We start from the raw sequence: 15196 nt of genomic DNA, 5'->3' as shown, positions 1-15196 counted from the left end.
ATAGATATAGATATAGATATAGATATAGATATAGATATAGATATAGATATAGATATAGATATAGATATAGATATAGATATAGATATAGTCAGATATTAGACTTGGGAGGAAGCAGATCACATGCAAAATGCTATAGAAAGAAAGCCCTTTAGAAGAAAGGGATGGAATGATGCAAATCAAAATACTTCAAAAAAAAAGTTCTGTAAAATACACACACACACACACACACACACACACACACACACACACTACCCTACCAACAATATTGAGAGTGAAGTGCTAAATTGAATGGAGAGAAGACACTGACATTTTTCCCCCTTCTATCTGAGAAGTGCCTATGCTCATGAAAGGTACTGGATTGACAGTGTGACCTGATGTTCTATTTATCCCCAAGACAGACTGGGCATATTCTGTTTAGCATTTATATAGTGCCTGTCTCCTCAGCAGCACCACGGGGCTGGGAAAGGACTTTGTAGACACTATGAGTCATCCTCTAAGAAGAGAGGGATAGAGAGAAAAAGGAATGCAGAGAGTAAAAAAAGGAAATGCTGACTAGGTGAGGAACTGAAGACCAAAGAAGGAGGGTGACTCCCAAGGGAATTAGAGCCTGAATAAGAAAGTGTTGGTTTTACTGGCTATCCATGGGGACCTACACCTTGGAGACTTTAGCATTATTTCAAACCCCTCATTTTATAGATAAACTAATTGAAGTCTGAAGAGATTGAAGTGACTTTCCCAAGGTCACAGAGGTAGTAAGCAAGAGGCAGGGTCTGAACCTACCTCTTCAGTCTCAGGAGACAGGGTTTTTTCCACTACACTATGCTGGTTAATTCAAAGTCTCCATAGGTCAGTGTGTAGAGGGGACGGGAGGATCCCCGGGATCTGCTGCTGTATTACATAGCTTCAAGTTAGGGTTATAAGGAAGATACCATTCCGCTTATTATCCTGAAACAAGCTTTTTTTTTTTTTTTTTTTACTATGTCATTCCATGTCTGCACAGAACCTTCTATGGATCCAGATTGCTTGCTACATCCAACTTAAATTCGTAGGATCTTAGAGTCTGAAGGAAGATTAGAGGTTACCTAGTCCAACCTTCTGACGAATACAGGAATCTCCTCTATGAGACAGATCATCATCTGACCTCTCCTTGAGCATTTCCATTGCCTAGGAAATCTGCTTGACTTTCAAGATCCCTTAAAATCTGTCTACACTGGCTATTTAGTCAGGAAGATCTCTTTCTGAGTCTTGCTTTTCACTCAAACAGGTTGTGTGACCTTGGGCAAGTCACTTAACCTCCTAATGACCTGAGCATCTCTTTAAGTCAATTGCCAAGTATTGACTTAGGGCTTCCTATTTTGCTTGGCCGGGTGCTAAAGTCTAGGAACAAATGCAAAGAAAGGCAAAAACACTATCCCTGCCCTCAAGAAGTTCATATTCTAATGGAAGGAAGGAAATAAGCATTTATTAAGCACCTACTATGTATCAAGCACTGAGCTAAGTATGTTACAAATATTAACCCCTTTGATCTTCATAGCAACCCTGAGTGGTTATGGGGGGTGGAGTAGGGGGACAATGATGGTTGTTATTGCTTGCTGTTCCATTTCAGTTGTGTCTGCCTCTTCATGACCCCTTTTGGGGTCTTGGCAGACATACTGGGGTGGTTTGCCATTCCCTTCTCCAGTTCATTTCACAGGGTGAAATGACTTGCCCAGGGTAACACAGATGGTAAGTGTCTAAAGCCAGATTTCCTGGCACTATCCTCAGTGGATAGACACTGAGTCACCCAACTGTCCCTGCAAATCTCTTTATACTATGGTAAAGGGGCCCTTCTTGGGATCATAGAAGCATAGATTGAGACCTTGAAGGGACCTCAGAGAGAATGGAGTCTAAGCTCTTTGTTGTACTAATGAGGAAAATGAGGCCCAGAGAAGTTAATTGACCTGCCCAAGGTCACACAGTAAACAAAGGTGGGAGCCAGACTTCAAATCCAGGGCTCTTTCCATTAAACCACCCTGTGACTGTCTCAAAGTCTTCTCCAGGGCTAGACCACTTCCAGAACAGTCAGGTGTAGCTAGTACTTTGGGGGAGGGGCAGAAGGAAAGGCCAGACAGAAGTACCTGCATCCAGAAACTCTGCTCTGTAAGTTGGCCTAGCAGGTATTTGTCTGCCTACTGGAGGTAGGGGAAAGCAGGGTCTCCTTTTGTCTCTCTTCCCCTACCCCAACACACACACACACATACACACCCCAACCTAGTTCTATTCTCTCAAGCATCAAAGCTAAGCACTAGGCTCATCCCTGAAGTTACCAATATCAAAACTCAAAAAAAAAAAAAAAGAATTACTAAGACATGACATATGTAAGACACAACACATGTAAGGAGCGGCCAGCAATTTAAAAAGAAAAGCAATCTCTACATAATGGAGTTTCACAGTTTTATGTACAATCCCCTGCCCTTCTGAAATGTATAGTAAAATACTCATTTTATTTGGTATTTGCTCAGAATAAAGTTCAGAATAACAAAAAAAAAAAATCAATTAGCGCCTGTGATAAAATATCAGCCTCCATGGTCAGATCCAAGACAGCACCCCCCCCCCCACCTCACTGGGATGCCCTCCCCTGGGCAGAGCACAGCACAGCACAGCATCTAAATAGGCTCTCCGATTTTGATTTTTCTGGGTGTCACTAAGTGAACACCTGTGAGGCCCCTCCATCCCTGCTTCCTGTATTATACAACATGCTGTTTTGCTGAGAGTTACCAGAGCATATAATAACAATATCAATAGTTTGGAACCTCTCGTTTCTGGCTGGGAAATCATTTTCTCACTACAGTTCAGCTCAGAGAGATGGTCTGTCTCTAAGAAAAAGTCATAGTTTCAACATGACCCCTCCCTCGCCTTCACCTTCTTTCTTGACAATTTGTCCCCAAGATCATTCCATTTTTCCTTTGGAAATGTCACTGCGATTCACTTCTGCTCCTCCAAGCCCACTATCAGCACCCCATTTTTGGCCTTGGTCATTTGCAATATTTGTCAAGTATGTAGCACAGTGCCTTGCACATAGTAGGAACTTGATAGATTTTTATTCTCTGTTTCTTCTTCTTCCCTTCTTCCTTTTGATCACTTTATGCCTGTACTACTTACTACAACAGCCCACTAAACTGGTTTTCCCAATCTTAGTTCTGTCTGAGACCAGGAAGCCTTCCTGACTCCTACCTACTATGTCACCTACCTGCCCCAACTAGACTTTTAGCACAGTGCCTAGTCAATGGTAATCAGTCTGTACACATGCATTTTTTAAGTGCTTACTATATATCAGACTTGATACTTTTAAAATAACTGAATCTTTGCCAGCTTCATCAAACCTAAGTTCCTCTGCTTTCTTGCTTTTTTTTTTTGTTTAAGCTTCACCCTCCCCCTACCACTAGTTAATATAAAGTTTTCATAAATGTTTTTTCTTTTCACATTGGGGTCATTTTCCATAATTTTCCCTGTCTCACTCACCCATCAACAGAAACTTCCTTTGTAACCAAGAGGTGAGGTTAAATAAAGAAATCAACACTTTATCTACAACTGACATCATACACCTCCTTCTAAACTCATAATCCTCCATCATGAGAGGAAGTATACTTTATCATCAGTGAAATTACAATTGGACAATTGGTCACTGCATTGATTGGCATTTTATTGCATTTTGGTCACTTTTCTCCTTATATTATCAGTCATTGGGTACAATTATTCTCATTATGCTTTCTTCACTTTGCCTTAATTCATACGAGTATTCCCTAATGAATTCTCCTTGCTCTTCATTGCTTATGGCTTGGTAATATGTCTTTACTTATATTATATAATTCTTCTACCATACTTTGTTCAGAGCTTCTCCAGTTGATAGGCAACCATTTTGTTTCCAGTTCATTTCCACCATAAAAAGCACTGCTATATCTGCGTCTTTAACCTCCTTGGGGTTAATGTTATATCTTTAGTAGCTCTGCCTTAGTAACTAGCACTAGACCGTGTGTCTGTTGTTTGAGAACCAGCCTACCTGAGTAGAAAGGGCTCCTCACCAGGTGGACCCCTAAGTGATCTCTTCCCAGAAAAATAACTTTCAAAGACCATCTATCAAGTCATAACAGATTACAATGGGTACCTGGAGAGATGATACAGTCTGATGGTGTAGATCCTTCAAGTACACTATCCCTGAATTGTTTCATGTGTGATACTTGTAAATCTCTAAACATAGAAGAAGCCGCTTGAGGGTAGCCACTGTATTTTAGACTTCTCTTGCATAATACCTCCACTTCATCTACCACTGTGCTAAACAATTAACAAGTGCTCATTAGAAGTTTATTGATTGAATGACTTCATTGATTTTCATGATTTCTTCTTTATCATGCCTTTTTCCCTTAATACAAATTTGCTGATAAATTTCTGAAGCACTGAGGCATTTATGAATGCTGGGGCTTGAGACAATTAGGAAAACTGGAGACAGGGGACCGATGGGGAAGGCAACCGTTCCAGAAGAGTTGAAACCTTTGGGAAAGATTTAAGAAGACATTGATCCTTCTCTCTTTTTTTTTTTCTTGGTCTGGCCTAATCATCTCTACTTAGAATCTCTGGCATAATAAGAGACCCCAGTCAGAGTTTGGAGCTTTTGTGAATCCTTCCAGGATAACAACATTGTAGACCTGGGGAAAACACTGAGTTGGGAGTCAGGAGTCTTGACTTCTTGTCCCAGCTCTGCTATTAACTAGTTGTGCAGCCATGAGCAAGCTACCTTAGCTTCTTTGAAAGCCTCAGTTTCCTCATCCATAAAATGAGGAAGTTGGACTTTATGGCCTCTAAGGTCCCTTCCAACTCCAAAATTATGAGCCTATGATCCAATGATCTCAGGCAAGTAACTTCCTCCAGGCCTCTGATGCTCATTGTACCAGAAGGGGTGCCATTAACAAGTCAGTTTCAACACATGTAGTTGGAGTAAGGAGGCATGGAATCCAAAACTGTAACTTGGAGGGAGGGAATGATGTACTTCTCCTAGAAGCAAACATTTTGCCAGGACTGGGGTGAAAGAGCTAATATCCAGGTCATAATCATAGGCTATCAGATCAGGAAGGGACCTTGAAGATCACAGTGTCATAGAGTTAGAGCTGGAAGAAATCTTAGAAGCCACTGAGTCCAATGCCCTCATTCAACAAAGAAAGTGAGGTTCAGGGCAGTTAAATGACTTGTCCAGAGTCACACAGTAAATGTCTAGGCAGGATTCAAAGTCAACATTCTATTCTACAACACCCAGCCTTCTCATATCTAGTTCTGATGCAGTTTAGGGGTTCAGGGGTGCTGGGACCCCCAAATCACAACACATGGGTCCTGCCCAAAAGAATTCAACCCAAGCCTTCTTTCAGCCAAAGACAGGGTTTATTAGAACATCCATCATATTGGGCAGACTCTTAAGGAGTCTGAACATGAGTGAGCAGTGGCTAGATTATAAGAATCTGAGCAGTGGCTAGATTTTAAGAATCTAAGCCATAGGTAGATTATAAGAATCTAAGCATCTTAATGGAGACAAGGTGGACCTTATATACATAAAAACTGTGGGAGGGACCTAGGAATGAACAGTAGGCTGGGGTGAACAGAACTCCTGGGACCTGGACAAGGGAGAATGGAGCCTAACTAGGATTAAGGGTGGGAAATGGCCAGGGGCCATACATAGGGAGGTAAGACAAAGGAGGGGAGATTGGGTGTAGCCACAATGAAAGGTCACTTGATGAGATTATAGCCTTAGGTGAATACCAGAGATTTGGCCATGTGGGAAAGTCGAAGGCTTTTCCTTTCTGGGGTCCAGATCCCAACCCCATCAGTTGCAACCTCCTTATTTTACAGATGGAGAAACTGAGGCTCAGAGACAAAGTACCTTGCCCAAGGTCACACATAGTAGGTGGCAGGGGTGAGAGCAGAGCCGTAAGGATGGTAAGTTTCTGACCAAGAGAGAAAATTTAGGATTCTGACTGAACCTGGCATCCTTTGGCAGCATAGAAACAACAGAGCTTGGTACCTCATCAGCTATAATAACTTAATAGAAAGCTATGGGGTAAAGTGAGTGTGAGCTCTTCCCCCACTGTCCTCTGGTCCTATTCTCACCCCTCTCCCTGATTTAGTTGGGGGTGCATTTCATCCTGTTTGGCACTAGTGTGGTTTACAATGCTTGCTCCCAAGTAGAAAAATTCCCAGTTTATGGCTCTGAATGGGAGAGACTGCTTTAAACGCTGAGGTTCTCTACTACCTTTCCAATCCTCTTCTCAAAGCTAGAGGCCATGGAATGTATGGACAGCCAAGTTCTGCGCAGGAGAACATTGGCAATGCTGACTTTTGATTTAAAGTGCATATATATTTTAGGAAATGTTCCAGAGTGTAAGGTATATAAAAAGCTGGGTCAGACACAGCCTGGGGCAGTGGGTGGAGAGGAACATTGACACTCCAAAGGAAGCTTGGCATGTCATCTTCAAAAAGTGGTTTGATTCCCCTCCCCCCATTTTGATCTTAAAAATGTCTGGAGCCCCAGGCATCTGAAGGGGCTGATGGGGGGGGTGGCTTCAACCACATGACCTTACTCCCCTACTACAAAAAGCTTCTAGTTAACAAACATTCTTTGTGTGATGGGAAGACAGAGAAGGGGAAGAGAGAGACCGGGTGGATACTCCCAGTGACAGAGACAGCTGGTAGCTTTGAAGAGGCAGAATTGTTGAGTGAGAAGCAGCAGCAGAGGCAGAGAAATGCCAGAGGAATCTGTGTGATCCAGAAAGGCACATTCCTTTTGCCTGCATTGACACCTAGGGGACTCTGTTATGATGCCTGAACTTGCTACCTTCTGCTTAGACTGAGAAATAGGAAGGAACAGCTCCAGGTCCTGATCTCTCAATAATGACCTCTTTGACCAGTGACAAGGTGACATCGATGAGTTCCCAGGGGAGGCTGGCGAGTCTCGAGCTATTTTTCCTTCCTCTTTCCCAGGCAATTCTTCAAGAGTAAAGACAATTGAAATAGCCATCTGGGTCCCCTGGTCAATGTTCTTTCACTCTGTACAATCCTCAATGACACACTGAGGACATTAAAGCTCCCCTGTGCCTTCTGGTTTCACCAAGAATGAGAGGCAGCTGGTCTGGCCTCAGGAATAGGTAGGACAAGGACAGGTAGCTGTTCTTTACTTATGTGCAATCTGAAGAAAATTAAAGCAAATCTCCTAGCCCCACAGTATCTCCCCCAACCAATCAACAAGCATGGCAGCTGCCTTGAACCAGGCATTCTGCTTAATTAATTCTGTCTTTTAAAAAAAAAAGGCCTAAGACAATGCCCTCTGCATCATCCCTTTCCCTCCTAAGCTAGTAGGAAGAAGATCTCAAGGAAGCTGCTTTAAGGCCCCCTTGGGAAACATTCAGGGTGGGGTGGTGGAGGAGAGACAGAGGAGGGTGAAGGAGAGACAGAGGAGGGTGAAGGAGAGACAGAGATGGGGAGGGGTATGAGAGAACCCGCTTATTTAAGTCAGGCACTAAACAAAAGCATTCTTTGCCCTCAAGGTACTTATATCCCGAAAGGGAAAGATAACACATATAAGGGCAAAGGAAAGGGGGAGGGGGTGTCCTGTGGGGTCAAGGCTGCTGGTAGGGAAGTAAAGTCCAGAGAATAAAAAGTAGAACTACGAGCAAAATACGCATAGCCCTCTTCTCCTCTCCTTCCTCTTTTCTCTCTCTTTTTCTCTTCCCTCTTTCCCTTTTTCACCTTCCTCCTTTGTCTTCCTGGTCTCCTTTCTGTTACCCTTCCCTCTTACTCTTATACTTTCCCTTCTCACTCATCACCTTCCCTCTTTCCTTTCCCCTCTTCTCCTTCCCTCTTCTCATCCATCCTTTTCTTTTTCCCTTCCACCTCCCCATTCTTCTCCTCCCCCAGTTTCTTTTCCCTTTCCCTCATTCCCTTCTTTCTCTTCCACTTAGAATTCTCTCTCTTTCCCTCGCCACTCTTAACCAAACTCTCCTATTCCCCCTTCTGTTTCCCCTCTTCTGTGGTTCCCTGTTCCCTTTGTTATTTTCCTTACCCTCCCCCTCCTTCTGTTTGCTTTTGTCTTTCTGCTTCTTTTCCTTCTCCCCCTTTTTTTCAGTCTCTTTCTCTCCCCCCTCCTTCATGTCTCTGTCACAAATTTCTGACTAAATTTCTACAGAAGATCCAGCCTGACCTTTCATCACCAGCTAAGTGTCTTCAGCTCTTTCCACATTGATTATTATCCCTGTCTTCTCTTCCAATTACCACTGATGGCCACCATATGTGACACATTAAAGACATAATGCATTTTGACTTGCATCTTGGTAATATTATCCGGCATTGGAAGGTTATGAGGAGCATGCCGCTGCTCTTTTTTATTATTCAATTATTCACATTCAATTTATTCTCTCCTTGTTTCAATTCTCCACCCCACTCACTTCCTCCTTAATTTGAGTAAGCTAGTGAAAGTCCCCAGATTGCCTCAGCAGTAGAGATGAAATCCTCCTCTTACCTGGAGAATTCAATTCAATTATTCAATTCAGTTAAGCAAATATTTCCTGTATTTAGGGCCTGCTATTCAACAAAATAGGTTCAACTCAATAAACATTTATTAAGGACTACTATGTTCAAGGAACTGTGCAGAGCACTGTATGTGAGGACACTTGACTGAGCAAATTGATGAGTTCCCTCTTCCCTCATCCTCTTTACATCCCTGAATATCATCTCCCCTTCTCTCTCCCTCTCTCCAAGTCTCTACATGTGTACTTGATCTCATCCCTTCCTCTCTTCCCCAGAAGATTGCATCTTCAATCATCTACTTTTTCAAATTTTCAACCTCTCCTTATCAATTGTTCCATCCTAATCATACTTTCAAATGTGCACGTCTCATTGGACCATACCATTCCCTCATGTTCTTGTCCTATATCTTTCTTTTCTTGCTCAAACTCTTTTTTTAAAAAAAGCTATCTATATTTGACTCCAGTTCCTCTCCTCAAAACTCTGAATTTTAATTTTTTTAACCTCATCACCAAACTGAAACTGTTCAGTTCCAAGTTCCCAGTAGTCTCTTAAATGTTAAATATAATGGTCTTCCTTCAATCCTCATTCTTCTTGACCTTTCTGCTGCATTCAGCACTACTGAGTACTCACTCCTTGATATTCTCTCCTTCCTAAGTTATTGTGACACTACCATTCTCCTGATTCTCCTCCTACCTGTCTGACCTCTCCTCAGTCTCTTTTGCTGGCTCATAACCCATATAGTGCCCCCTAACTGTGAATATTCTCCAATGTTCTTTCCCATGCCCTCTTCTCTTGTCCCTCTATACTCCTTATCTTGACAATCTCATATGTTCCCATGAATTTAACTATTATTTCTGTGCAGATGATTCACATCTATAAATTCATCATCAGTCTCCCTCCTGAACTTCCATCTTGCACCATCATCTGCCTATTGAACACTTTAAAGTGGATATATCAGAGACATCTCAAATTCAAAATCCAAAACTGAATTCATTGTCATCCCCCTCAAATCTTCCCCACTTCTAAACTACCTAGGAGTGCTTATGTCACTAGTATTTGTCTAGACTCCCAAAGGTTATAACCTCAGCATTATCTTGAACTCTTCAGTTTCCCTTACCCTATATATCCAATCAGTTGACAAATCTTGTCATTTGTACCTCCATAACATTTCTCCCACTTGACCTCTTTCTCCACTTACCCATAGCTAGCATCTTAGCTCAGGTCCTCAAGATTTCTAACCTAGATTCTTGCAACAACCTGCAAATTGATTTCCCTGCCTCAAGTCTCTTCCCACTACAATTTACCCTTCATACGGCTGCTAAAATAATTTTCCTTGAGCAAAGGAAACCCTGTGACTATTTGATCAATTCCAGTGGCTTCTTATTGCCTCTAAAATAAAACATATCCTTCTGTTTGGCTTTTAAAGTCCTTACAATTTGGCCCCAACCTTTATTTCCAACTTCATTGGACACTCCCCCAAACTACAAAATCCAGCCAGCCAAACTACCCTTTTCAGGTGTGCTTCACATATGGCATTCTACCTCTCTACTCTCAGTTCCTTTGTGTTGACCATACCCAATGCCTGGAATTTACTCTCTCTTTATCTCTACCTCAGTCCCTCTTTTCCTTTAAAACACAACTTAAGCAACATCTTTTTCATCCAATCTTTCCTGATCACCCTGGTTAGTGTCCTCCCTCCCAAACTACTTTGTGTTTAACTATTAGTGTGTGTGTGTGTATTGACCTTATATTCATGCTGTATATACTCAGACATGTAAAGGTTTCTCCAATTAGTATACAAGCTCCTTGCAAGTAGGAGTTGTTTCATTCTTCATGCTTGCATCCCCAGCACCAAGGACAGTGCCCAAAATATAAGATGTGTTTAATAAATACTTGCTTGATTGATCTGAGACAAAGAATCACAGAATCTCATGGTGGGAGGATGATTGGAGGTCACCCAATCCAACCCATGCCTGACAAATAATCTTTTCTTCAGCATGACTAGCAAATGATTATCCAGGCTCTTATTAACTATATCCAAGGATGAGAAATTGATTACTTTTCAAGGCAGCCCATCCCACTTTTGGACAATTCCAATTGTTGGAGTGTATTTTTTTAAATATTGAGCTAAGATGTGCCCCTGTGTAACATTTTTTTTTAGATTATTTTGTCCCCTGGGGACAAACAGAACTAGTCCCTATTATGTATGACAGCACTTCAACTACTTGAAGAGAATCTTTGCTTCTCCAGGTGGCTAGGGTTGCAATGGCTAGAGTTCTAGATTGAAGGTAGCAAGACCTAAGTTCAAATCTGCCCTTAGATGCTTACTAGTTGTGTGTTCCTAGGCAATTTATTGAACCTCAGTTTGCCTCAGCTTCCTCAATTGTCAAATAGGGACAATAATAACACCTACCTCCCAAAGTTGTTGTGAGAATAAAATGAGATAATATTTATAAATTGCTTTGCAAAACTTAGGGCACCCTATAAATGCTAAAAGTAAAGAAGAATCAGCTATCCTCTCTTCCTCAACCCAGATCCTTCAACCAATATTAGTTCCATGGTTTTTCCATCATCCTTTCTCTATTCACTTCACCCTCCTCTAGACAGACTCCAACTTCTCAATGAGTCTTCTAAGATGTGGTAGCTAGTACATAACAGATATGGAATGATACTAATGATACTAGTCAGAATACTAAGGGACTCTATCCTCCCACATTCTGAACATCCTAACATTACAACCTAAGATCACATTGGCATTTTTCTTGAGCTTAAAGTTCACAAAAAACCCTCAGGTCCTTTCACATGAGCTATTATCCAATCACTTTCCCACCACCCTGTCTGTAAAGTACAATCCCCTCCTCAAGGAATTCAAAATCAATGCCTGGGGTGGAAAGAAGAGGGTCAAGTAAAAGGACATGTGAAATAGTGGTCCAGTTTGGCAGAAGCATGAAGTATGTGATGGGGAAAGATAAAGCTGGAAATGGAGGTTAGAAGGACACTGTTTAGTAGGGCCTGAAGCTCCTTTCCAACTGACTATCTGAAGAACTTACTCAGAGCTTGTGACAGTCTCCCTGAATCAGTTAGCAACTTAAAGACAAAGCTCTTTGGGTAATAAAAATGAAGTCTGTTACTGTTACTTTCAACCCTGGTAGAACCAGACAGATCATGTCTTGCCTAACATAACATTTGAGAAAACAGGGTAATTGCCATACAGTGATTAACTCAGAGAAGCACTTCAGTGGAGTAACAACAGGTACCCATTCCCAACACTGACTGTGGCAACCAAGATTGTTTTCCAAGAACCAGCCTTAAAACTGACTACCAGCCTTGCTGGTGAGGCAAAAGTAAGTTAACAATCATTTACTAAGGTCCTACTATGTTCTAAGAATTGGCAAAGAAAGTCCAAACATGTACTGCCTGCAAAGAGCTTACATTCTAATGTAAGAGACCATATTTAAATAACTGGTCAAGTGTAATATATATGTGTGTGTGTGTGTGTGTGTGTGTGTGTGTGTATACAGAACATATTAAAGGTAATCTGAATGGTTTAGTCTAGTTTGTTTTGACATGAACACTGCCTTTCCTGTAGTTGAGACACAAAGAGTAGGTTCATCTAAGTCAACAGAATGCAGGCTTCTTGAGGGCAAGGACCATCATTCATTTTGATTATGTGTGTCTAGGACTTTGCGTGGTGTTTTAAATACCATAGGGCCTTAATAAATGCTTATTGGATTGTTCTTCACAGTAACCTCCACTCTGTACACTTCTGTTCTTCCAGTTCCTTATTCAAGCTTCAAATTTCCTTCCCTCCCCCTCAGAGTCCTGTCCCTATGGTTGACCAGTTTAGCCACATACTATCAATTATCTTGGGATTCCTTGACCCTCTTGTCCTATTTTCAAACACATCTTGACAAAGCCCAACCTTGGGTTACCACCATCATTCATCCTCTCTATACTATTCATAGTGCCTGAATTTTTTGAGGAGGAAAGTCATAGGATCATAATCATGCTGGCTGGGATCACTACAAATGAAAGTTTTTGTTTTAGTTTTAACCTCAACTGAGCCCTCATTACTACACAGCAAATGTTTTTGTTCTTTCCTGATTGACTCTCTACTTCATTCTCAACAGAGCCTCTTTATTCTAAACGTTCTCTCTTCTTGCACCTCCTTCCCTTTCCTTTCTTTAGAGAATCTCTTCTCTTATTTTGCTGAGAAAATAGAGGCTATTTGTTGTGAGCGCCTTCTTTTTTCCCCAATACATGCCTCAGAATCCCTCTTCATCATCCCCTATTCTCTCCTCCTTTTCTATAGTCATTGATAAAGCTGTAAAGGTGGGGAGGGGGTAATTGAGCAAATCAATCAAGTCTCCTGCCCCACTTAAAGTAACTGATAATATGCTAAGCCCAAATATATTTAATAGGTGAAAATTTGTCAATTGTTCACCAGGTGTGAATGAGGCCTTGATACTTCCATGAATCAATCAAAAATATCTCAACTAATTGGGACAGAAAGTCTGTTCCAATTGGGTGAGATATTTGATAATGCATTGTGGGGCTTGAATAAAATTATGAAAATTAAAGCAAGTACAAAAGAGAGAACATTCCAGCTAATCTCTTGAGGAAGAATTGATTGGGGGAAGAGGTGCCTCAGGACTCAATCTTTTTGTATCTTCTTCCCCTCTCCCCTTGATCATAAGACTTCTTGACCTTAAGAGGCCTGGAGGACTTCCCAACTTCCCCTCATCATCCTAGCTGTAACTCTGGATCAGCTAACAGCAGTTTCTGCATTGGGAGCCAAGGACAGAACCAATACAGATTTAAGGTTTTACAAAAAGCACATCAGGAAAAAAAAAAAAAACTGTGTCATACCTAAAGGAAAGAGAATTTCCCAAAGGACTTCAGGAGTTTTTAGTCAGAAAACCAGTCATGTCCAAAGATTGATAAAAAGCGTTTTCTCACAATTGTACATCTCAAGCAACCCATATGTCTTATCTGAAAACTGGCCCCACACTAATCAGTTACTATTTCCCTTGATTATTGATTATTTACAGATACTTGGGCAGTGAGACACTTCCTTTTCTGAATCCAGGGAATTGGCTCTTCCTCTCACAACTTGGAAAGTTCCTAATCTTTCATCCAATTAGAAATCAGATTACCTATGACGTATTGTTTCCTTTTAATTAATTGGCCTTATTTGATTAATTGCTTTTAATATATGAAAGTCTATCTCCCCCTGTATTGGGGTCCATCCCTAAGGTGAGGAAGGGGCCTGATCTCAGTTTGTTAGACAATTGACATGCATTGCTTAATAAATTGATAAACTCAGAAGATTGAACCTTTGTTTCTTCAGTCATTTCATCTTTCACCCACCACACATGGAAAGATGGCCATAAAGGGTGTCATACAAAGACTAGTTGGAGGAAATGGGAATGTTTAGCCAGGAGAAGAGAAGACATAGGGGAAAGATAATAGGTATATTCAAATATGTGATGATCTGTGGTGAGGAAAAGAAATTTGATTTGCTTAGTTCAATGTTGGGAGTCAGGACTAGAGATAATCAGACTCTACAGGAAGGAAAATTTTGACTAAATATAAGGAAAAAATTGTGATCTTTAGAGTCATATCAGACAGCTATTATGACTGATCAGAAGACATTGATTTCCTTATCATTAAGGTTCCCTAAGCAGATGGTCTGGAAGGGTATTAATACCTCAGTAGGGAATAAACTACCTTACCTCTCCAGGCCCTTCTTTTTTTTTAATTAATAAATTTATTTATTTTTAGTTTTCAACATTTACTCCCACAAGATTTTGAGCTCCAAATTTTCACCCCATCTCACTGCTCCCCCCACCCCAAGATGGCATGCATTCTGAATACCCCTTCCCCTAGTGTGCATTCCCTTCTATTTCTTCCCCCCTTCTCTTATCCCCTTCCCCTTCTATTTTCCTGTAGGGCAGGACAGATTTCTGTAACCCATTTCCCATATTTCTTATTTCCCAGTTGCATGTGAAAACATTTTCTTTTAAACATATGTTTTTAAAACTTTGGGTTCCAAATTTTCTCCCTTCCTCCCTCCCCACCCACCCTCATTGAAAAGGCAAACAACTCAATATAGGCTATACATGTACAGTTATGCAAAACACTTCCATGGAGGACATGCTGTGAAAAACTAACTCTATTTCCCTTAATCTTATCCCACCCCCATCCCATTTATTCTATTCTTTCTTTTGACCCTATCCATCCTGAGAAATATTTGCTTCTGATTACCCCCTTTCCCAATCTGCCCTCCTCTCTATCATCCCCCTAATCTCTTGTCCCCTTCCCCTCCTATTTTCATGTAGGGTAGGACAGAATTCCATACCCAATTGAGTGTGTATGTTATTCCCTCCTTAAGTCAAATCCTATGAGAATAAGATTCACTCATTCCCTCTCACCTTCCACCATTTCCCCTCCACTATAAGAGCCTTTTCTTTTCTGTTTTTTCATGAGATAATTTACCCCATTCTACCTCTCCTTTTCTCCTTCTCCTAGTATAATCCTCTCTCATCCCTTAATTTTATTCTCCAGATGTGACCCCTTCATCTTCAACTCACCCTGTGCCCTCTATCTATCTATCTATCTATCTATCTATCTATCTATCTATCTATCTATC

This window comes from Vombatus ursinus, unplaced genomic scaffold, assembly GCF_900497805.2.
Source record: "Vombatus ursinus unplaced genomic scaffold, bare-nosed wombat genome assembly UNPS02014798.1, whole genome shotgun sequence".
NCBI classification, from domain to species: domain Eukaryota; kingdom Metazoa; phylum Chordata; class Mammalia; order Diprotodontia; family Vombatidae; genus Vombatus; species Vombatus ursinus.
The sequence above is the reverse complement of the archived record's forward strand: the minus strand, read 5'-3'. Positions refer to the sequence as shown.